Below are 23,344 nucleotides of genomic sequence, written 5' to 3'. Positions count from 1 at the left end.
AATTGTCGCCCTGGATATTTTGGGACCGTTCCCCGTTACCCCGCGGGGGTAACAAATATTTGCTGGTGGGGGTTGAGTACCTCACTTGGTGGCCTATGGCATGGCCGCTAGTGGACCAATTGGCAGGATCGATCGCGAAGGCCTTCCTGCAGGGTTACGTTTTTGATAAGGGTGCTCCGGAGCACCTGCTTACTGATCAGGGCAAAACATTTTCTTCCCGCCTGTTGAAGGAAGTGTGTGACACATTGGGTACGAGGAAAATTCAGACGTCCCCGTACCACCCGCAAACCGACGGGATGGTTGAGCGTCTTCATAGGACGTTGACATCTATGTTGTGCTAGCAGGTTAATTCGGCTCAAACAGGTTGGGATTTTCATGTTCCAGCGGCCCTGGCCGCTTATAGATTAGCCCCGCACGCCTCAACGGGGTATTTACCCTTCTATTTGATGTATGGTCATGAACCGGAGGCCCCGGCCCTGGTCAAGCTGAGGGTAAAAACTAAAGGAAAGTTCTTCTTGGTTCTTTCGGTAAAGTCACGTAGAATGGAAAAAATAAAATAATAAAATAAAACATAATAAAATAATTCTCACGACGTTTCGGCCACAACGCAAACAGCCGTCCTCAGGTGAAGACCAGGTCTGTCGGGGAGACAGCGTTTTATTTTATTCTTTTATTATTTCCATTCTACGTGACTTTACCGAAAGAACCCAGAAGATGAATCCCTGCAGTCACGAAAGCTTTAAATCGAAATTTAAAGGAAAGTTGTCAGCGGTGCCTGTCCCCATGCAAGTGGCATTGGACCATCTGAAAGAGGCTAGGGAGGCCTCACTGGGAAATACGGAGTGGAGGCAGGCGGCTAATGAGCGCCTACACGGTACACAGCCTCTGTGGGAGCCATGGCAAGTGGGAGACAGGGCTTGGTTGCATGGGAACGGAATGCGGTCTCGCCGGGGAGCGACCGGTGCAACGAGGAGAGGTGCACGTTTTGGGCAGGACGCTGGCCCGCGCCCACGGAGAGATGCTCCCCGCCCTTGTACCCTGTTCACCCGGGCCGGGGTGATGGGCCGGCTGCGGGAACCTGCTCCCGAAGAGTTACTTTTTCATGACATTTTGTGGCATAGAAATTATGTTGCCTTGTCAAGGGGGGGGATTGTGTAAGGGTTGTTGTGTGTTGCCGTGTGATGCATTATGCTTAGCCGGGACGGCTAATTCTTTAAGCATGGGGGGGGGGGGGGGGGTGATGGAGTGCTTGAGATACGCGTCACGCGCTGGGGTCGGTGTGCACGCACGCGGCGTACAGTGAGAGAAAATGAGGACACAGGGCGCTGATTGGCTGGTCGTTGTTGTTGTTGTTGTCCCAATTGAGGTAGCGTGATGTCTAAGGATGATAGCAGGTGGCAGGGGGTAATTAAGGGTGCAGGGCGCTGATTGGCCGAGAGGGGTTGTTGTCGGAGAAAGGCGCCACAGTGTCTCGAAAAACATGCCACGTGGCAGCGGGGGCTGAGGGCGAGTGGTTTCGCGGGGGATGCCCTGATTAATTGGGAATTCATTGGTTCGGGGATAAAGTCAGGGGTTTTTGGAGGAGACGGGAGTTCGCGCCTGGGAGGAGACAGCGGATGGAGAGACGGAGCAGCAGAGTGAATACAAGTGTAAAGGAGAGCCGACACAAGATTGCAGGGGTTTCAGCAGAGTGTAGATTCCTTTGCCAAGGCCTGAACCATGACATTCGCCACGGGTTTCCCATGCGGGGAATCCAAAAAGAACAACCGCTGTTTTGATGGCATCTCAACACAACGTTAATCCGTTAAGATTTCAAGGGCATCCTGCCCAAAAAGTCTGTTCCCAAGAGGCAGGGCACCGCCAGTGTCTTTGAAACTAGCATGGGCCGTGACATCTCCAATCCCCCTATTCTCATGCGTGCCTCTATCCATCCCAAAATGCCCATACTCCCCCCATTAGCCGCAACACACACATTTTCCACCAGCATAATACGACGATTCCTCAAGGGCAACAAATTATAAATGACGTTTGAAATGATGGTAGCTGAGGCCCCTGTGTCAACCAAGACACGCACCTCTATCCCGCAGCTGCTACCACTCAACGTGCCAATTTCCTCCACTGAGTAAAATAATTTGGCCACCGATCCATGTTCTGATCCCCTTGTTCGTGTTCCCCAGCTGGTGAAGGGGAGGTGAGAGTCGTCGACGGAATGTGGGGCGACCTGGATGCGTGAGGTGGAGGTGATAAGGGCCGAATGTCCGGTGTGTCGCGACTCGCCTGTTGGGGCTGGGAAGGGGTCGTCAGCCGCACAGGGGATACTTGACGTTGTCCCGGCATCTCCACACGATGTATCCCGGTCGTCCACAACGGAAGCAGGTCTTTGAGGTGGAGGGGTCACCTCTATCACGGGGACCCAACCTCACAGTGGAGGGGTCACCTCTCCCCTGGGGACCCAACTTCACAGTGGGGGGGGTCGCCTCTCCCATGGGGACACAACCCCGAGGTCGTCACTGGGTGTCCCCTCGCTGTCGATGCCATCCCTGCAACGCCCCCGCCATCTCCCTCTCCAGCTCCGGGTCCTCTTCTGCCAGCCTTGGGTTGCTCCCAGCTGCCTGGCGGGTCGGCTTGTCGCCCAAACCAGGCTCACACGACCATGCCTCCAACGGGGTCCACCGGATCATATTTTTGTGGGCCTGCAGGCATCTGGACACCCACAGGGACGTCTGTATCTTCTGTTCGATGACAAGCAGCACAATCCTCTTCTCTTGTGCCAGCCCCAACAACTTATCCATTGTTAGAGAGTCAATCGCCGCTAGATCCATGCGCAGATATGCTGCCTGCCCCAGCGCCATCAGTGCACTGCGGTAAGCAAGGGGCGTCTCTGCCTCTCCTCGCCTCCATTGCAGGAACTTCCTCTGCACATTAGATGGAGGATTGAAGACAGCAGCCCATATATCTGGCGAAGAGTGGCCCGCTTCTCCGGAGGGATGGCTCGGAATGCCACAAGAGCATCCTCATCGAGGGCCATGGGTTGGGCCCGAAAGGCTTCGTCTTCTGCCCCCTGCTGCCACGAACTCTCTGATGGGAGGCAGCCTCCTTGGTCAGCCCGTTGCTCCTCTCTGCGCCATCGGGGACGGAGCCGAAACCGCAGCCCCTTGAGTCGGCCATTGCCTATGCGGTCTCTAGTGCATGGGCAATGGCCGTCCCCACTCACGCGGGCTCTGCTGCAAGGCAGATGGCGACCAGTAACTGCGTGAGCTCTGCCACGTGGAAGGTGGCGGCTGGCAACTGCGCGGGCTTCGCTGCTTGGAAGGTGGTGGCCAGTGATTGCCTGGCCTCGGCCGCCCCCCGCGCGGATCCCGCCACGTGGCCGATGGTGACCGTCGTCCGACCCGTCTCCTCAACGGGCCCTCATCACGTGGCCTCCGCAGCTCCTGCTTGCGCCGCCGTCATGCCCAGTAGCAGGGAGAACTGCACGACGGCCGCGAGGAGCAGGTCCAGCCTCCTCGCCACCTCTCGCCACCTCTCCGTGGCCCGAGGCTGCTGGCCCGCAGCCCCCTCCTCCTCCGCCACTCGGACAACTTCTGTAGTCTTTGTTTATTTATTTATTAAGGTGCTTCATGCAGATTACTCGATCTCGTGTCCTACGGATACTTGGGCTAGGAGTAACATGCAGATACTTGGCTAGTATAATATACAGATACTTGGCAAGTATAATATACAGATACTTGAGCTAGGTTACCACACAGATACTTGGGCTCAGATAACATCAAGTAGCGATGACGTGAAGACAGTGACGGCCCAAAGACAGCGAAGGTGTGGAGACAGTCGACCCCGATCCCACGGCAGCCCCAAGCTCCCTCGCGCGCCACCTTATATTTCTCCTCAGCATGGCCTCGCTCTTGCCCCCGGCCACGCTCCCTTTCTGGAATTGTCTCGGCCTATCCCGATCTTCCCCGATGGTTCCCTCCTGTAATTATCCCTCGTGACCACTTGGCCACGCACTGTCACTGCACCCGCACTGTCTCCCCCCACGCACTGTCTCCTCTCCACGCACTGTCTCCACACGTGCCCTGTCTCTCTCTCTCTGCACTGTTCCTACAAATACACTCACACACATAGTGTCCTGATTGGGATCACCGGGTCCAACAGTTGGGTTTTACTCCGAGGATTCCTCCGAGGAATGTCCACCGGTTTCCTAACACCAGGAATTTGCCTCAACCCAACAGGGCAGTCTAAATCGCACCACCCCTGAATTGGCTTAATAGTGTATGGGTGCCAAAAAATTACCTGGTCAGCTGTGATAAGTCATACATCCCTGAGTACAGCGTCAGGGCAGGCCAGAGTAAAAAGTGCAGGAAAAGCAGACAATAGGTCGGGGGAGATCAAAGACAACTGCGGTCCATGTGAGAGGAAAGGCCCGGATGTGGCCACAGGTAGCGCATGATTGGCCACACAGTATCACGTGACCCAGGCCCTTTGAAGCTGGAAATACAAGATGAGACCGGGGAATGAGGTGGTCATCTTGCCTCCTACGTCTTCGCCGTGGACATTTCAGTCAGTTCTTCTTTCTTCGTCACTCACAGCGTCCGTGCAATGCCAGTGACTGCAGCTACGAGGGTGGACGCTTGGTGAACTGGGTAGGTAGGCAGCATTAGACAAGGCTTTTCCCACAATACACTCTCGGGTCATACTGACTAGATGACTTTGAAGGGTTTGTTTGCGCCGACTATAAAGGTATTAAATAAAGATATAAAAAAGCTCCATTGTAGGTTCCATTTTCTAGACAATTTATTTTAAAATAAAGCATTTACAAGGCCAGAGTATGACGAACATGTTTCACAAGGCTATGACTATCTGCAGCCCCGGTGGTTTCCACAAGATTCATCTCGAACATTCTTTCTTGGTGGTTTCCACCATGTATATTTCGTACAGTCTTTCTTGACGTTGATCTCCAACAGTCGGCCCCAATGTCGTCCACCTGCAGTCGTCCTTCAGTCCCCGAGCCAGGGCCCCAATCGCGGGCCTCGCTCCCCTTAATATACCTGCTCGGCCACACCCTGGAAACTTCTAGCACTTTCCCCTGGTAGATTATTTCAGCAGACTCTACTGTTTTCTGCTTCCCTTCTAGAACCTTGCCTAGTAGAGGACCCTGCACCGGATTCCACCCATCTCCAATGACCCCACTATAACCCTTGCCATGTACAGTACCCTACATCAACCCCCCCCCCCCCATCCTGTAAAAAACAGCTGTCCCTGCTATCTGGGCAACAATGGGATCGCAGAAGGGATTCAACCCTGTGGGCATGGAGTACATATCATTTAACCTCTGGGTTAACGCGTAACATAGGCCCTTGAATAAGGGGGGGAAGGCGTTACAACCCAACTTGACCATTCCATATCATAACTAAACTCTTACGTGGGCTACTGTTATATCTATGCCCCTTTTTTCCAAAAATTAATATTAAGAATAATTAGGCCAAATTTTTTTTTAATCAAATAATGAAAACAACCCGCTAACCCTCACATGCCACACCAGATAAAAAAAAACGTGGAAGGCCATTAAACGGCAAGACTTCGGAGCACAGAGAGGTCAGAGACTATCTAGCGATATCCAGATGGACGAAAGGTCGATGGCCTAACCTTCCCAAGACGTCTGGAGATGCACGGATAACGTGCAGAGCAGAGAAAAACAACTGTTGCAACTCGCGTTTTCTTTAACGTTTTCCTTAAGGAAAAGTAGAAACTCAACAAAAAGAATCAACCAACGGTATAAGACTGCAGCCTACAATTGGGGCTTTTTATTAGTAATTCCCTTATTTTACTCGTACTCACCGCATATATATTATTTTGTATTGTATGTTTCTATCTACATGACCTTACCAAAAAACTAAAGAATACGAATTCCAGCAGTCAAGAAAGCTTAAGTGGAAACTTAGTTACACTTAACCTCAGGACATTAAAATATAACTCGAGTAAAACAGTGCAATCCCTGTATACAGATAGACAACAAACGTCAGGACCTCCCCGCCACCTTTGTCTTCCAACGGTTTGGCACAAACACACGCGTGCCATGAAATATGTATGGCGGGGTCTGGCCTCGGGATAACCCACGCAGGGGGAGCAAGGGAGTTAGAGGGTCGCGAAAAGGGTTTATGACCTGACATTCAGGGGTGTCTGTTTTTTTTGGTTTGTTTTTCTCTCACAAGAGATGCGCAAGGAGGGGGTCAAAGGGTCGCGAAGGGGGGGGGGGTCTGTGCCTGACATTCCTAGCGTCTGTTTTTTTCACGTTTTTGGGTTTTAAACACAAACGCACATCACGCAGTGCAGTCTGGTTCGAGTCGTGCTCAGTCTTGCTCTCGGCTTGCGACGCAGTGTTGTGAGGGAGGCTTGCAAGGGAGTGGGGGCGCATCGTGCCTCGAGGAGAGATGGGAGGAGAAGGGGTCGTTAGAGTCGCAGAAGTCTGAGTTCAGCCTGGGTCGAGGCTGGGTTTCAGTCGTGCTTCGGCTGGCGGTGCCGTCGTGAGGGAGCAAACACCGATACCGATGGCCGGTGTCACTTCTCGCAGAACGAAGTGGCGAGGTGTGGTTAAGTGCGAGTGAAGCTTGCGAAATTCCAGCTATCATTCTCGAGCCAGCGAAGACACCCAACGTCAACCCAACGTCAACCCAGCAACGAAGGAGAGCATCGTTCATCGCCAGAGCGCTCCAAGCCGGTGAGCGCGCACAGCCGCGTCGTCCAGAGCCTGAGCCAACGCAGCCCTGAAGTAAGGGCGGGTGTCCGTGTGAAGCTGGCACCGATCAAGGAGAGAGCACGGAGAAGATGAGAGAGAGAGAACGGAGCAGTGGAAAGAGCCTGACAGACAATGCAGTGAGGAAGAGGAGAGCGCCATCGAATGCGCCGTGTGTTTAATACACACACACTTCGAGCAGCACCACCCGGGCGTCACCGAGCGTCGTGCCGACTCGTCATCCAGCAGCGGAGGAACTGTGCGCTATCAGACGACGGAATCACCGCATGCCACGACGACGATTATCAAGAGAACAATACAACGCACACGCAACACACACACGAATAAGACTTTCAAAAAGTTATCTTTGTGTTTCGAAAAGGGTTGCCATTTCAAGGTGGTGCGTTCAATATCAATTGATTGTGCAAAGCAGTTGCTGCCGTCGAGTTACATGAATAAGAAGAGTTTTAGTCATTCATTTTTGTTAATTGCATAATCTTGCTCATGAATATATTGACGTATGCTTTCGCCTTTGCATATTAGAGTGTTATATTTTTGTTTAGAATTAAAATTGTTTAGCACAGAAGTATTTCGAGTGTTTCTTTCCAAGTCCATGCAAAACTGTCTTATTTATAAGAACTGTATCCTGCGTTGAGATATTAATTTGGAGACCTAACATAACAAACACACTAAGATAATCAATTGATACAACTCTGGATAACGAAGCTAAGCCTAATTATCATAACTGCACACATTAACATAATCGCAAGCATCCGCATACATTTATATGGTTATCTCCGTGAGTAGCATAATTTATGCATATAATTACATACATTAACATAATTTATGCGAGTAATGCGATTTTTATTTTTTATTTTTTTTTCTTATATTTATCAAAATTTCATAACCCGACATATACAACACTACCCTATTAAAGGTATACATTCTTAGGCAAGCAATACATAACATTGTTAGCCGTACATTTATAACAAGCCGTCAGTATGTATGTGTAGTCGAGCAGCATATTCGACCCAGTGACACTCCTTCTCAGTGCGTCTCTCAATGACTTCGTCGGCCCTCTCATCACGGCCATGTTTATTCCGGTCGTTCCTGAGAAGAGGAGAAGAGAGTGCGGGGGCAATATTTCCACGAGGAGGATGCTCCCCTCCCTGGCATTCGTCACGATGCCCCCAGGACCCGGCCTTATTGAGCCTGAATGACCTCTTGTATTGGTGATTCTCTATATGGTTTAAGGTGACTCGGATGAACCACCCATTGCCGGTGTCCCATTTGCATGTGAACACTTTAAGGGTGGAGGATTTTGACAATGTCCACTGGGCCTTGCCAGGGATGGTGTAGTTTGTCTGATGTGCCAAACCAGACCTGGGGACAGTGTAACCAGGCCCGATCGCCCTGCTCAAAGAGTACAGGCACCTCCATTCTTTTCCGCAAAAGTTAGTTTGCTATTTGTGATCCGCCCGTCTCCACTATCGCGACTTCGCAAGCTTTACAGAGCCTTTCTAGTGGCAACCTGAGGGAGGCTGGCCACGAGACAGCTTTAGCAGGGAGAGCCACCAGTTAGTCCTCAATAAGTGGCTCAGGGTCTCAAAAAGAAGGGGGAGAGCCGAGTCGATGCATATGGCGCTCTGCGATATGCCCCCAGGATCCCTGGGATGTGCAAGTCCGAGTCCGTGTGATCATTATTTACAAATCATAGCACAACATTGCGGACAGCATGCGGTAAAGCCTCTCAACTTGTCCATCACACTGCTGGTGGTACGGTGACATCACAGACATCTCACAACAGTTTTGCAGAAAAATTCCGACCCTGGTCTGTGAGCAGTTTCTCAGGAGGGCCCTTGTCCAATACAGTGAGGGAAAAAAGTATTTAATCCCCTGCTGACTTTGTACGTTTGCCCGCTTGACAAAGAGACGATCAGTCTATAATTTTAATGGTAGGTTTATTTGAACAGTGAGAGACAAAATAACTGCAAATAAATCCAGAAAAACGCATGTAAAAAATGGTATTAATTGATTTGCATTTTAATGAGGGAAATAAGTATTTGACCCCTCTGCATAACATGGCTTAGAACTTGGTGGCAAAACCCTTGATGGCAATCACAGAGGTCAGACGTTTCTTGTAGTTGGCCACCAGGTTTGCACACATCTCAGGAGGGATTTTGTCCCACTCCTCTTTGCAGATCTTCTCCAAGTCATTAAGGTTTTGAGGCTGACGTTTGGCAACTCGAACCTTCAGCTCCCTCCACAGATTTTCTATGGGATTAAGGTCTGGAGACTGGCTAGGCCACTCCAGAACCTTAATGTGCTTCTTCTTGAGCCACTCCTTTGTTTCCTTGGCCGTGTGTTTTGGGTCATTGTCATGCTGGAATACCCATCCACGACCCATTTTCAATGCCCTGGCTGAGGGAAGGAGGTTCTCACCCAAGATTTGACAGTACATGGCCCCGTCCATCTTCCCTTTGATGCGGTGAAGTTGTCCTGTCCCCTTAGCAGAAAAACACCCCCAAAGCATAATGTTTCCACCTCCATGTTTGACGGTGGGGATGGTGTTCTTGGTGTCATAGGCAGCATTCCGCCTCCTCCAAACATGGCGAGTTGAGTTGATGCCAAAGAGCTCCATTTTGATCTCATCTGACCACAACACTTTCACCCACTTGTCCTCTGAATCATTCAGATGTTCATTGGCATTTCCCATGAATATGCTAAATTCCTCTTGATATGCAAATTATTTTGTCAAGGCGCTCTTCTTCCACCTCCAACCCAGCTTATATATAAGCTCCAAGCTTGGCAGTGTCTCATTCTTCACCTGAAGAGGGCTGCTTGCGTTGTAGCCGAAACGTCGTGAGAATTATCTAATTATGTTTTATTTTTATTATTTTATTACTTCCCTTCTACGTGACTTTACCGAAAGAACCAAGAAAATGTATATGTGCTTTTTGAGCAGGGGGACCTTGCGGGCGCTGCAGGATTTCAGTCCTTCACGGCGTAGTGTGTTACCAACTGTTTTCTTGGTGACTATGGTCCCAGCTGCCTTGAGATCATTGACAAGATCCTCCCGTCTTTTTAATTGAGCTAATTCTGCTTGTCAGAATTACCTGACACCATCGCAATCATTGAAGACTTGGTTCATCAAGGACTGAATATTGGGGTACCCCCCCTGGTGAGACACTGCTTAACCAATACATACTTCACCTAGAATGGAACTTTCTACAAACAAACTGAGGGCACCCCATTGGCTCCCCCTATCTCCGGTTGTAGCCAACGTTTTCATGGAGAAATTTGAGACTGACGCCATCCAGACTGCCACTCTACGCCCGACCTTATGGAAGAGGTACGCAGATGACACTTTTGTCATCTGGCCACTTGGCCGGCCTGCTCTAGACCAATTCCTCGACCACATCAATTCCATACACCCAGCCATCAGATTCACCATGGAAGTCGAAAAAGATGGCAAGCTGCCTTTTTTGGATGTCCTAATTAAAAGGAGACCTGATGGTTCAATGAGCCACTCTGTCTACAGGAAAGCCACCCATACGGATGCTTACCTAAAACCGGATTCCCACCACCATCCATCCCAGAAGAATCCCTCATCAAGACTCTATACCGTAGAGCCCAATGCATCTCCGACCAGGAACACATTGCCAGTGAACTGAAACACGTACGCCAAGCTCTTAAGGTTAATGGTTACTCCGCATACACAATCCGCAAAGCCATCACTCCAACCATCAAGAAGGATCCTGTTGAGGAGCCATTCAAAACCATCACCTTACCCTACATTGCTGGGGTCACAAAAAAGATTTCCAAAATCCTGATAAAACACAAGATCCAGGCCTGATTCAACACGGTACATAAAATCCGTGATCTGGTCCCGTCTGTAAAAGATGTGGTTCCAGACATACAGTACCCTGGCATCTACAAACTAAGTTGCCTCTGTGGTAGCAGTTACATTGGAGAAACCAAACGACATGTCTCGGACCGCATCCGTGAACATGAAGCAGACTTGAAACACGGTAGGACAAACACCTCAGCCGTGGCAGATCACTGTTACAATTCAGTGGGCTCACATGATATTGACTTCTCCAAGACAGAGGTTCTCTGCAAGCCATCTGGCTACCATGAGAGATTCGTTCATGAGGCGATCCACATATACAAACACAGAGACAATTTCAACCGAGAAGATGGATTCTGGCTCAGCAATCATTGGAAGGACGTAATAAACCATTTCGTATCTTAACTGATTGTGTTCACGTTTACAGTGACTTTCAGACCGCAGTCCACTCACTGGCATTGACTATATATCTTGTATTTTCCGCAGGGAATGGATTCTTTGCTCCGCTGCAAGTCTCCCACCACCATTCTCCCATTGACATATTTTGTTGCTTCCTCTTAGTATCTTTCACGCGACGGTCAATGGTATAGTGTATAGCGGATTGTATAATAATAAATAGTATAAAATTGTAATGTTTAATACAATGTATATAGTAATATATAGTATCGTAATTGTATAGTGAATATACAGCAGTGTGGTAGGGTGGGTAGAATAATACATATTGTAATATTACAATGTATAGTCGAGGGTATAGGGTGGTGTATAGTAATACAGTATATAATTTAATGTTGGGTTTGTCTATGGCAGTATATAGTACGGGGTAGACCCGTGTGATGTAAGAGAATAAAGTTTAGCTGGAAGCATATTATATTTTTTGCGACATAGAATTGTAATGTATTACTTACTGTTAGTAGCTCAGCTTATTGGAGAGTATATTTAGTATACTGATGATACTATGTAGTTTATACTTTAGTTGTTTACGTGGTGGTTTAGTTACTGCAGCTACATACTATTAACATTACTTCCCTTTATTAGTGCTACCACTATCCCCTCCCTTTGATGCTGCTAATCCTGCATAATGCACGGGCATAATAACTTTAAACCCCCCGCCCACCTCCTACGCATCCCAGCTTAAATAGATGCTCCAAGCCTGGGGTGTGTCATTCAGACTCTGTCTTCTCGACAGACCTGTTCTTCACTTGATGACGGCTGCTTGCGTTGTGGCCGAAACGTCGTGAGAATTATTTTATTGTTTTATTTTTATTATTTTATTATTTCCATTCTACGTGACTTTACCGAAAGAACTAAGAAGATGAATCCCTGCAGTCACGAAAGCTTTAAATCGAAATATAGGCGTGAAGTTATGACTTTACACCTTATGCATATGGCTTTGCGGTTCTATTTCTCTGGGGTGTGTGGCACCATTTGAGGTGCTGATCACGTCTCCCTTTTTGTGTCATTGTTTGCACTCACTGAATGATGTTTCATACAAAATCTGACAATCAGAAACAAGTTAAAGATGAAGTAGGACATCCGAATATAATGGTCTTGCATGTCCTCACTGAATGAAGTTAAATATAACATCGGACACTCACAGAGTCAAGTTAAAAATGAAGGACATCAGAATACACTAAATCGCTATGATAAAATCGGACATCAGGATACAAGCTTTTGTATGTACTCATTGAATGAAGTTTAACACATCTGACAGAATTAAATATGAATGACATCGGGATACAATGGTCTTGTATGGATTCACTTAATAAAGTTTCATACAAGATCGGACACTCAAGAGTCAAGTTTAAGATGCAGTAGGACATAGGAATACACTGAATCGCGGTTATGATAACATTTTAATTAGCATAACATTGATTTCTAAGTAATATGGCATTTTTACACAGCGATTTAATACAGCACTAATCGACTATATGAATAAACTACTATCAAAATGTACCTACACTTCGGATATCAATGCCGTTGTTTTGTATCCTTAAACCGCGTATTACAACCAAAATACGTTGAATCGCGGCCGTGATAAAACAATTAGCACAACAATGATTTCTATGTATAAAAAAAATACATTTTTGAACAGCAATTTAAAAGAGCACTTGTATCGACTATATGAACAAACTATTTTAAAAGTTACATAAAGATCGGACATCAATGCCGTTATTTTGCATCTGTGAACCATGGAATTAAATTTAAGATAACATATTTCTTTTCAAGATGGCTGCCCGATCGACTTTGAGCTGGGTACCGGATCGACAGAGTGGAATCTATCAAATTAGCGACGATTCACAAGACCATACATGGGCAAAAAGACACCACGCCCACTTACTTCCATATATGGGCAAATCTCTGATCGTGATTTCGTCGGGTGTACGATTGTATCGTATTACAGCGCCCTCTCTACGGTGAGGCCACGCCCATTCCGAGTCTGATCTGGCCAATATCCACATCTGCTTAGCTTTGCAATGTGCGCAGCCACGCCCCCCAATGTTTTCTTACATCCGCGATTCACGTGAAAGGAGAACACCTCCAATGAACGTAGGACTAAGGTTGAGAAGCTTTGAGTTGTACAATTAGCGATTACAATAAACAGTAGAAAGATTAACACATGGACCATGGGACACATACCATTAAAATGCGTCGCATCGTTAAAGGAGAGGAAGTGGGCTAGGGCAGGACATGACGCTGAAGGTTTTCCTGCAGTCGAGAATAACGAGTCAGCCAAAGGAGGGAATACGCCTGAGAGGACGTCCATCGAGGGAGATGGATCGATGATATTAGCTTATGTGCATGAGGTAGATGCATCTCACATTGCAGAACCACGAGGTATGGCACTGTTTGGGGAGATGTTCATCCAGCATTGGGGTTGGTCATTGCTGAAGGTGTTCATAAAATATTCCTCACTTGGTCTGTTTAAACAACACACAGTCAACATGCAGTATGTATAAAACAACCCTCAGCCTCAAGCATTATGCAAAACCTCCAGTTATTGGAGAACGGCATGCATAATAATGTGAAGTTGGATATAGCGTTGTGCATGTCATTAAAATCTCACACTCGTTAAGGAGCCACAACATCTGGAAGGCAACTAGGCGGGGGGAGCTGTAGTCAATATCTGCCAAAGCTCTCATCATCACGATCCATGGGCAGATAGCCCGTAGGTGTCCACTGCACATTTCGTCATTTGTTTCCACTTTCCTCTGTTCACATCTTGCTGGCACCAATGTATTATGTCGTCAAGCCATTCTCTATTAGGTCTTCCTCTCTTTCCAGTTCCTTCCATTTTCCCAAACAACACTTTACATTTTCCTGTTGTTGTCCACTCTACTTATGTGTCCAAATCGTGCCAGGTTCTTTCTCATCACTGCCTGCATCAGGTCTTCTTCTATGTGCAACCTCTTCTATTTTAATTACTATTTTGGTTCAGATAAGATGCGGTATCCTACTGGAATGCATTTCGAATACCAAGATCTTATCACTGTCAGTCTTTTTTTCAATGTCGAAGTCTCGCAGGCATACAACGTTGTACTGGACACGCATGTTCTTAAGATGTTCAGTTTGGTCTTGTGGCTGATTTGCTTGCTTCTCCAGTTATTAAATCTTGCCATTACTCCTTTGGCCTTTGCGATCCTCATCCTTGTGTCTTTCGTACAGTTGTTGTCCCATGTCAGTAGACTTCCCAAGTCTAACAATTCATTTACATTCACAATATTGCTGCTTTCTAGTATTACTTATTTCTCAATGTTCTCCATTCGGAACACCATCGTCTTTGTCTTTTCCATTATTCAGCATATGAACACTTTCCTGCAGTATTACGCAACTTTCTTCCATGAGATCTATGTTGTTCGTGAATGTCAGGTTATTTATTTCACTTTGCACAGATATTCCTGAATGGCATCCATCTCTCTTTCCAAGTATGTGACGACGTTGTTCGGTGAAAGTTAATTTCCCCGTCTCATACCTATTGTTGTTGGGAACCCGTCCCCTATTTCCTGGCTAACCTTTACTGCTGAATTTGACCTTTCACCTACATCCTGCAAAATCTGCCAGTCTTTTCCCTACTCCGTATAATGTTAATGTGTCCCACGTTATATATTGCGTCGTTTAATCTTTTTTCTGGAAATTTATGAAACGGTTGTAAACCAGCCTATTTTTTCTCTGCTATAAGCCTTGACATCAAGATTTACTGTACTGTGTTCCTAACTTTCCTAAACCCTGCATGTTCATCCACCAAAAATCTTCCACCTGTGCTTTTAATCGATTAATAGTACTATCATTAGTACCTTCCCCATGTAGACCATACGTGCGATAGTTTTATAAAAAAATTTTAATAAAATTGGAGAGATCTCCTTTCTTGAGTATCTTCACAAGTATGGATTTTATCCACTCTTCCTGTATTTTCTCTTCTCTCCAAATTTGCTTACATAGCTCATCGAGGGCAATAAGTGCTTGCCTGTTACTATCTCTCTGTATGTAATGTTTGTAGACCTCTTCATTATATGTCCTCGCCTTCCATAGTCCAGGTAATTATTTCACATATGTGTATAAATATATTTCGGCTCGCTAGTCTCGTCATGAAACTGCAATGAAAAAGCACCAGGGGAGGCAGCTATCACATCTGCCTCACTGAGGGGGGCGCGTCTTAGCCAGTACCTCCCCAGCCATTGACCTCACCGCACGTCACTGGCAGCTCTGTCTTCTTTTGGTCAATATCCCAATACAAATTGCTGCAATACTTCGTCCATGTGTTTTTTGCTTCTTCTTTGTCCATCAAGATTTTACCGTCTTTGCTTTTTATCGCTGTTTGCCTTGGTTGCCACTTCCTATTTGTGCTCTTCACTAGTCTGTACACCTCCCTGGTCTTGTTTTCCAGCATCGTATTTAATGTCACTACATTGCTTTTCCAGCCATTCCTGCTAATACTTAGTCGCCATCTCATCCGCTTCCTTTATCTTGAGCCTTTTTTATATTTTCCTATGCTAGTTATCTAGGTTATTTTAGTTATCCATGTACTTTTGGGGTTTACTACTCAGGCTATCGCTGATTCTACTGCTTGCTCCACTACTTTTTTTAATGATAATGCCTTGCTGTCTATGCTGAGATAGTTTATATTTCTCCCCCTGATTCTACTCGATATTTCTTCATATTTCTCCTTGTCTCCTTGTTCTCGAGTGCCTCTATTTGCGTTCTCGATATACGTTTTAGTCGCAGGTTACATAGTATCAAGCTGTGGTCCGATGACACATCAGCTGCTCGGAATGGTCTGCATAGTCGAACTGATGTTTACAGCATCTGTTGATCATTACCAGATCTACAATATTCGTACGTTTTCCATCTGGTGCCCTCCATGTCCATTTTCTGCAGCTTTTTGTTTGAACCTTAGTATTATATATGAGCATGTCATGTTTTAAAGAAAATTCGAGCAGTTTCTCGCCTCTGTCATTTCTTTCCCCATATCCATACATTTGCATGATGCATTACTATCCAGTGTTATCCTTCCTAATTTTTCCATTCCAGTCTCCCACAATTATCTTAATATCTTTCCTAGTCAGTTCCTGTAACGTGCTTTCTAACATTCCATAGAATTCTTCATTATCCTCTTCTGCGCTATCTGAAGTTGGCTCATATATTTGGATGACAGAAATATTTAGGGGATGCCAATTAAATCTCGCTCCAATTACTTTTGGACTAACCAGTCTATATCCCAATAATGCTGTGGCTTTTGCGCTCAACAAGAACCTTGCTCCTCTGGTGTGCACTGTATCTTCCCCTTACCAGATCACTTCACCTCCATTTATCTCCCCCGTTCCCGTCGATATCATTTCTGCCAGTCCAATCATGTTGTACTTGTATCTTTCCATTTCCTCTGATTATCAGGGTTGGCTACGTACGGTGTGAAAGAAGTTTTCACATGCTACAGTGAGGGAAAAAAGTTTTTGATCCCCTGCTGATTTTGTACGTTTGCCCACTGACAAAGAAATGATCAGTCAATAATTTAATGGTAGGTTTATTTGAACAGTGAGAGACAGAATAAAACGCATGTCAAAAATATTATAAATTGATTTGAATTTTAATGAGGGAAATAAGTATTTGACCCCCTCTCAATCAGAAAGATTTCTGGCTCCCAGGTGTCTTTTATACAGGTAACAAGCTGAGATTAGGAGCACACTCTTAAAGGGAGTGCTTCTAATCTCAGCTTGTTACCTGTATAAAAGACACCTGTTCACAGAAGAAATCAATCAATCAGTTTCTAAACTCTCCACCATGGCCAATACCAAAGAGCTCTCCAAGGATGTCAGGGACACGATTGTAGACCTACAGAAGGCTGGAATGGTCTACAAGACCATCGCCAAGCAGCTTGGTGAGAAGGTGACAACAGTTGGTACAATTATTCGCAAATGGAAGAAACACAAAAGAACTGTTAATCTCCCTCGGCCTGGGGCTCCATACAAGATCTCACCTCGTGGAGTTGCAATGATCATGAGAACGGTGAGGAATCAGCCCAGAACTACACGGGAGGATCATGTAAATGATCTCAAGGCAGCCGGGACCATAGTCACCAAGAAAACAGTTGGTAACACACTACGCCGTGAAGGACTGAAATCCTGCAGCGCCCGGAAGGTCCCCCTGCTCAAGAAAGCACATATACATGCACGTCTGAAGTTTGCCAATGAACATCCGAATGATTCAGAGGACAACTGGGTGAAAGTGTTGTGGTCAGATGAGACCAAAATGGAGCTCTTTGGCATCAACTCAACTCGCCGTGTTTGGAGGAGGAGGAATGCTGCCTATGACCCCAAGAACACCATCCCCACCGTCAAACATCAAGGTGGAAACATTATGCTTTGGGGGTGTTTTTCTACTAAGGGGACAGGACAACTTCACCGCATCAAAGGGACGATGGACGGGGCCATGTACCGTCAAATCTTGGGTGAGAACCTCCTTCCCTCAGCCAGGGCATTGAAAATGGGTCGTGGATGGGTATTCCAGCATGACAATGGCCCAAAACACACGGACCAAGGCAAAAAAGGAGTGGCTCAAGAAGAAGCACATTAAGGTCCTGGAGTGGCCTAGCCAGTCTCCAGACCTTAATCTCATAGAAAATCTGTGGAGGGAGTTGAAGGTTCGGCTTGCCAAACGTCAGCCTCGAAACCTTAATGACTTGGAGAAGATCTGCAAAGAGGAGTGGGACAAAATCCCTCCTGAGATGTGTGCAAACCTGGTGGCCAACTACAAGAAACTTCTGACCTCTGTGATTGCCAACAAGGGTTTTGCCACCAAGTACTAAGTCATGTTTTGCAGAGGGGTCAAATACCTTTCCCTCATTAAAATGCAAATCACTTTATATAATTTTTGACATGCGTTTTTCTGAAATTTTGTTGTTGTTATTCTGTCTCTCACTGTTCAAATAAACCTACCATTAAAATTATAGACTGATCATTTCTTCGTCAGTGGGCAAACGTACAAAATCAGCAGGGGATCAAATACTTTTTTCCCTCACTGTATGTCTCTACTGTATTCTCTTTTTGCAATATTCTCAGCCTCTTCGTTGTTTCGGAATTTGGCTACTTTGTTTCCTGATGGTGTCGTAGCTATTGCTGCTACTCTGCAGTTCTCTCTATATATAAAGCTGTTTTGAGCAAATTAATGCATTGTCATCATTGGTCTGTTTGACGTCATTACGTGTAATTTTAAGAAATATTCAATTTCCATTAAACATTGAAAACTAAAATAATTATACACAGTTGCAAAATAACTATTTATGAAAGATAATTGTGTACCACTTTTTTGTAGGCCTATATTGGCCGACTACAAGCTTCCTTGCCATTTAAACATGTCTATATGGGTTATGTATGGCAGGGAGACATGGTCGATGACTGTGCATCCTTGAACAACTGGACGCCTTTCGCCAATGGTCCTTGCAATGGATACTTGAATTTCACTTCAGTGAGCATATCACAAATGCTGAAGTCCTTCATCGAGCAGAATGTCAGCCGGTGTCTGACTTCGAACGAGGAGGCGGCAACTCTTGCAGACACATTGCCCATGCTGACACGTTGGGAGAACTGTGCAATTATCGATGGCCTTGCTCAAGATTGGACTCTACACAGGGGCAGGCCGAGGTAGACCTGGATGCACACGGTTGGGGCCGATTTCAGACATCGTAATCTCAGCCTACACTTGGCGTATCGGGCGCATGGGAATGGCATCACCAGGCGATGTCTAGTATTGAGAACTGCTACGCCTCCTCTCGGGGCTTGCGACTAATTGACATAAAATTACCCGATATGCACCCGATCTCGTCAGATGATCGCAGAAGCTAAGCAGATTTTAAGACTGAATTTCACCTGAAAGGGCGATCACTGTGCATGCCGGTGGTCAAAGGCTGCTACAGCAGACTATGCTGTGGTCGGTAGAGGGCAGTGCAGAAAAATCCAATCTTTTATTTGTATTGTACTACTATGCTTCTACATCTATGCTCCCCGCTTCACTCACCAGGCTGACCAACATAAAGTCTGGCAAAATAACCGTTTCGACCTGCACAGTGTGGGCAGACTTTTTGTCCAGGAGTTGGAAAACTGAACACGTACTATTCCTTATTTTACACGACAGCCGAAAAGCACAGATCACAATAATTATAGCGAGCACTCAATTCTTTGGTATCAGCTGTATTATCACACGCTTTGACGTGATGATGTCTTCAATTGTGTTTGTTAAAATTTAAAGCCAGAATGAGGCCTATTCACTATAGTGTGTGCTAATTATTGTCTCCATGTTAAATGTTTGACTTTAAAACTTTAAATGGCCGACAACCCTTGACCACATGAAATTAAAATACTTTCCTCAGTCCATTTTACTTTGATAGTAATCCAACTGCAACAACATAGACCACTCACACATTTTAACCATTAGGTCATCAATCATCCATGAAAGACTCACTGTGTCAAGACTTCCAGCATATCTTGCTTTGAAAAGTTTGGCAAATTCCCTTAAAAGGAATGGTTTACGTTTTGCAACAGTCCTCCATAACTGTCCCCACAACATCATCATTCCCTATGCCCTACACGCTGACATCAATCCCTGCGCTTGCCTGACCAGGAGTAACCCCGCAGTATGACGATCTGTGATTGGTGGCAGGAGATGAGGAGACATGGTCCAAGATGTGACGATACGTGATTGGCAGCTGGAAATGAGGTGACAGGGATGAGGGTGGGGGGGATGGGAGAGGGACCTGGGAGGATAAGAAAGCACGTCGGAGGAGGGACGTAAGGAAGAAACTGGATGAAGGAGGGAGCTGTGTGTTTCAAAGGTGGAATAAACGGACTGGAACTCTGACCTGTCTCGGCGGGTTTGTGAGGAGAGTGTCCGCTACAGTAGTATGGCATTAAAGCAACCAAAATCACGAGAGACCCCTTTGGCCTCGTCCATCCATAATATATCCACGCGCAACAAATCTGGCAGGTAGTGTGAACCAAGGTTTAGGGAGCACATGCCCAAATAACCGTAGTAGGCGTGAGGATGTCTGCATCAAGTTTTCCAAGACACACACGTGTTCTCCCCCCCACCCCGCAACCCTGTTCAATAACTAGTGATGGGACTGAGAAACCATCAAACACATTACACACATAAACTCGATTTAATGTTAAATTAAATCCTAGAAATCAAATTTAGGACCTCATTGGACACTCACAGCTCGGCTGAGCGGCTCCCAGGCTGCCAAAACTTGCGGCTAAACATGATGTGGATGGCGTTACGAAACGCGCGGTTGAAGCCCCCGTATAGGTAAGGGTTGATGGCTGAGTTAACATGCCCCAAAAAGTTTACCATGTCCCAGGTGAAGGAATTTGTTCTAAAATCGATCCAGGCATCTTTGACGATGGTGTAAAAAAATGGCGCATAGCAGAAAATGAAGACGCCCAGAATGATGGACACAGTCTTGGTGGCGTTGTGCTCTCGTTTCATGGCCGCCCACTGCTGCTTGTTGAAGCCCGACTTGCCCTGACTCCCTTGCTGCTGGATGCTGATGGAGCGGGCCTGCTTGCGTGCCACACGGTAAATCTTCGCGTAGGCAAGGGTCATTACCGTTGTCGGCACCATGAAGGTGATGACGGCACCACAGCTCGAGAATGGCTTGTTCATGTAGAAGATGCAGTTGTCCGTACAGGTGCGGCTTGCCATCATGTCCTCGATGCCAATGACAATCCATCCTAGCATCACGGGCACCACGTATAACACTGCCGCGAGCCATGCGGTGGCAAGAAGCAGGGCTGCTGTCTTCCAGGTAAAGCGCTGCCTATAGTGCATCGGGTCGCAAATTGCCAGGTATCGCTCGTAGGCGATGCAGCAGAGGTGCCAGGTGGAGGCGGTGCACATGAAGGCATCAAGGAAGTGGTGGACCTTGCAGAATTTTTGGCCGTAGAACCAGCAGTCGTAGACGCACTGTGTCGTGTAGAAGGGCATCACCACTACGCCCACCATGATGTCGGCCACCGCCAGGGAAAAGGTGAAGGTGTTGGGCAGCACCTGCAGCTGCTTAAAGTAGGAGATAGCCATGATGATGGTCATGTTTCCCAGGACGTTCAACACCGTGGTAACAATCATGATGATTAAGACGATGTTGGCGATGCGTGCAGACATTCGAGCTGGGCGGCAGCGGAGGCCGGACTCCCGGATCAGACAGATCAGTGGCTCCACGTTGGAGGCATTGTGGTCAGGATCCCCACCCATGAGTCCTAGAGCCAGGCTGGAGTTCATGGTGCCCCCTTCGAACTATTCAGTGCCCAGCGTCTCAATCAGTTAAGGGACTTCTTCTTGCTTCACAGTCACTCGTTTGCCAACTTGTCCACTGTTCCTTGCATGCATTTGTCTTGCCTCTCTCTAGCACAGTCATTCACCCAGCATCAGTGTCTGGGGCACATACATCCTATATCTCCTGACCATCTCTGTTTCTTACAATTTTGGGAAAATGAAAAGCGTCCTTTAAGATGTTTGGCCACTTCCTGTCCTTGAGCAGTTGGTGTGTCCACGTGTAGGAGGAAATCGGAGGGCCTGGAGAAAATCCTGCAACCATTCGAGGGGACAGCAATCAAACTCAGCGATATATATCCTTGTCAGCAACCTCCTTCATATTCTGTGTCCTATTCACAAATTCTAATTTAACGCTAAATATTATAGTTGATATGCGTTTTGTCAATAAACTGACAAGACTCAACACATACCAGTTAATGATATAATTGCCCAAGTAGACGTGGCTCTCAAGGGCCTGGGTCACATAGCTGCAGACGTGGTAAGATCTGAAATCGCTGCAACCCTCAAAAACGCTAAGATGCCAGCTAGCAACCTCAGCAAAGATGAGCGTTTTGAAGTATATAAATTAAAAAGGAGGGATGACATTGACATCCTCTCAGCCAACAAAGGCAATGTCACTGTCATCGTGGATAAAATAGAATATAACATCAAAATTCAAGAATTACTTAACGATGGCAGCTATACAAAAATAAAAAGAGATCCCACCAACAGCCTCGTCATTAAAACCAACAAAATCATTTCAGATTCAACCGCATTAATTGATCAAACCAAACAGTTCTCGTTGAAACCTTCTGCTGCCAGGTCACCAAGGTTATATGGCTTACCAAAGATACTTAAAGAAGATACACCCCTTCGTCCCATCGTCTCCACTATCAACTCCCCCACCTACAAACTTGCTCGTTTTTTGTCAGAAATCCTGCGTCCTTTCACTGGAAAAACCACCTCTGCGGTACTAAACTCTACTCACCTGGTATCGTCCCCAGACGACCTGCTTGTCAGTTTTGATGTAGTTTCCTTATTCACCAAAGTTCCTGTACCTGACACCATCGCAATCATTGAAGACTTGGTTCATCAAGGACTGAACACAGAGGTACCCCTCTTGGTGAGACACTGCTTAACCAATACATACTTCACGGCATCATGGCTGGAACACAGAAGTCCGACCAGTGGAGGTGGGCTGCAGAGGTTTTGTGGCAACATCTACAACCAGACTGCTTAGAGACCTGGGAATTAAGGGCCAGAGCCAGCGTTCGGCAATCAGAGCTGTATCGGAGGCGGCAGAAGGCAGCAGTCAGTGGCTCTGGATGAAGAGGAAAGACCCCAGCTGGGTCCCAAAGTGAGAGGGCCAGGAGGTATGCAGTCAACAATGCTTGACTCAGGGAGGAGGACACCCCTGCCATGCATAGTCCCATGGGATGTTGGCTATCAACAACAAGGCAACTCCTATGACTAATTGGGAATGGGACGCAAGCGTAGGATTGATCACCCTGTCGCTGGCCGCCTTTGGGGAGGGTGTATAGTATGAAAGGCCGAAACACCCTAGGAACCAAAGGTTCACTACTGACGATGCGCTCCCCAAATTTCACCAGGCTCACTGTTCATGAACTCTTGGAAGTGCTTGCACAAAGGATAGTAACATCTCATCCTGTGTTCTTTGGAATCACCTGGAATGGAACTTTCTACAAACAAACTGAGGGCACCCCAATGGGCTCCCCCCTATCTCCGGTTGTAGCCAACGTTTTCATGGAGAAATTTGAGACTGACGCCATCCAGACTGCCACTTTGCGCCCAACCTTATGGAAGAGGTACGTGGATGATACTTTTGTCATCTGGCCACATGGCCGGCCTGCTCTAGACCAGTTCCTCGACCACATCAATTCCATACAAGAACCAAGAATATGACAAGACTCTGTTCACCTCCGTCTCCGTGTATTTGTATTTTCTAT

The 23,344-nt window shown here is 46.7% G+C and overlaps 1 pseudogene; it reads right to left on the bottom strand.

Annotated features, from left to right (window-relative positions):
- Window positions 1–20,276: 20,276 nt before the first annotated feature.
- LOC144727878 (trace amine-associated receptor 365 pseudogene) lies at window positions 20,277–21,344 on the bottom strand (annotated as a pseudogene).
- Between the last annotated feature and the right edge of the window lie 2,000 nt (window positions 21,345–23,344).

The sequence above is a fragment of the Lampetra planeri genome, chromosome 27, assembly GCF_965212315.1.
Source record: "Lampetra planeri chromosome 27, kcLamPlan1.2.h2, whole genome shotgun sequence".
NCBI lineage: Eukaryota > Metazoa > Chordata > Hyperoartia > Petromyzontiformes > Petromyzontidae > Lampetra > Lampetra planeri.
Note: the sequence above shows the minus strand (reverse complement) of the source record. Positions and strands in the feature narration are given on the sequence as shown.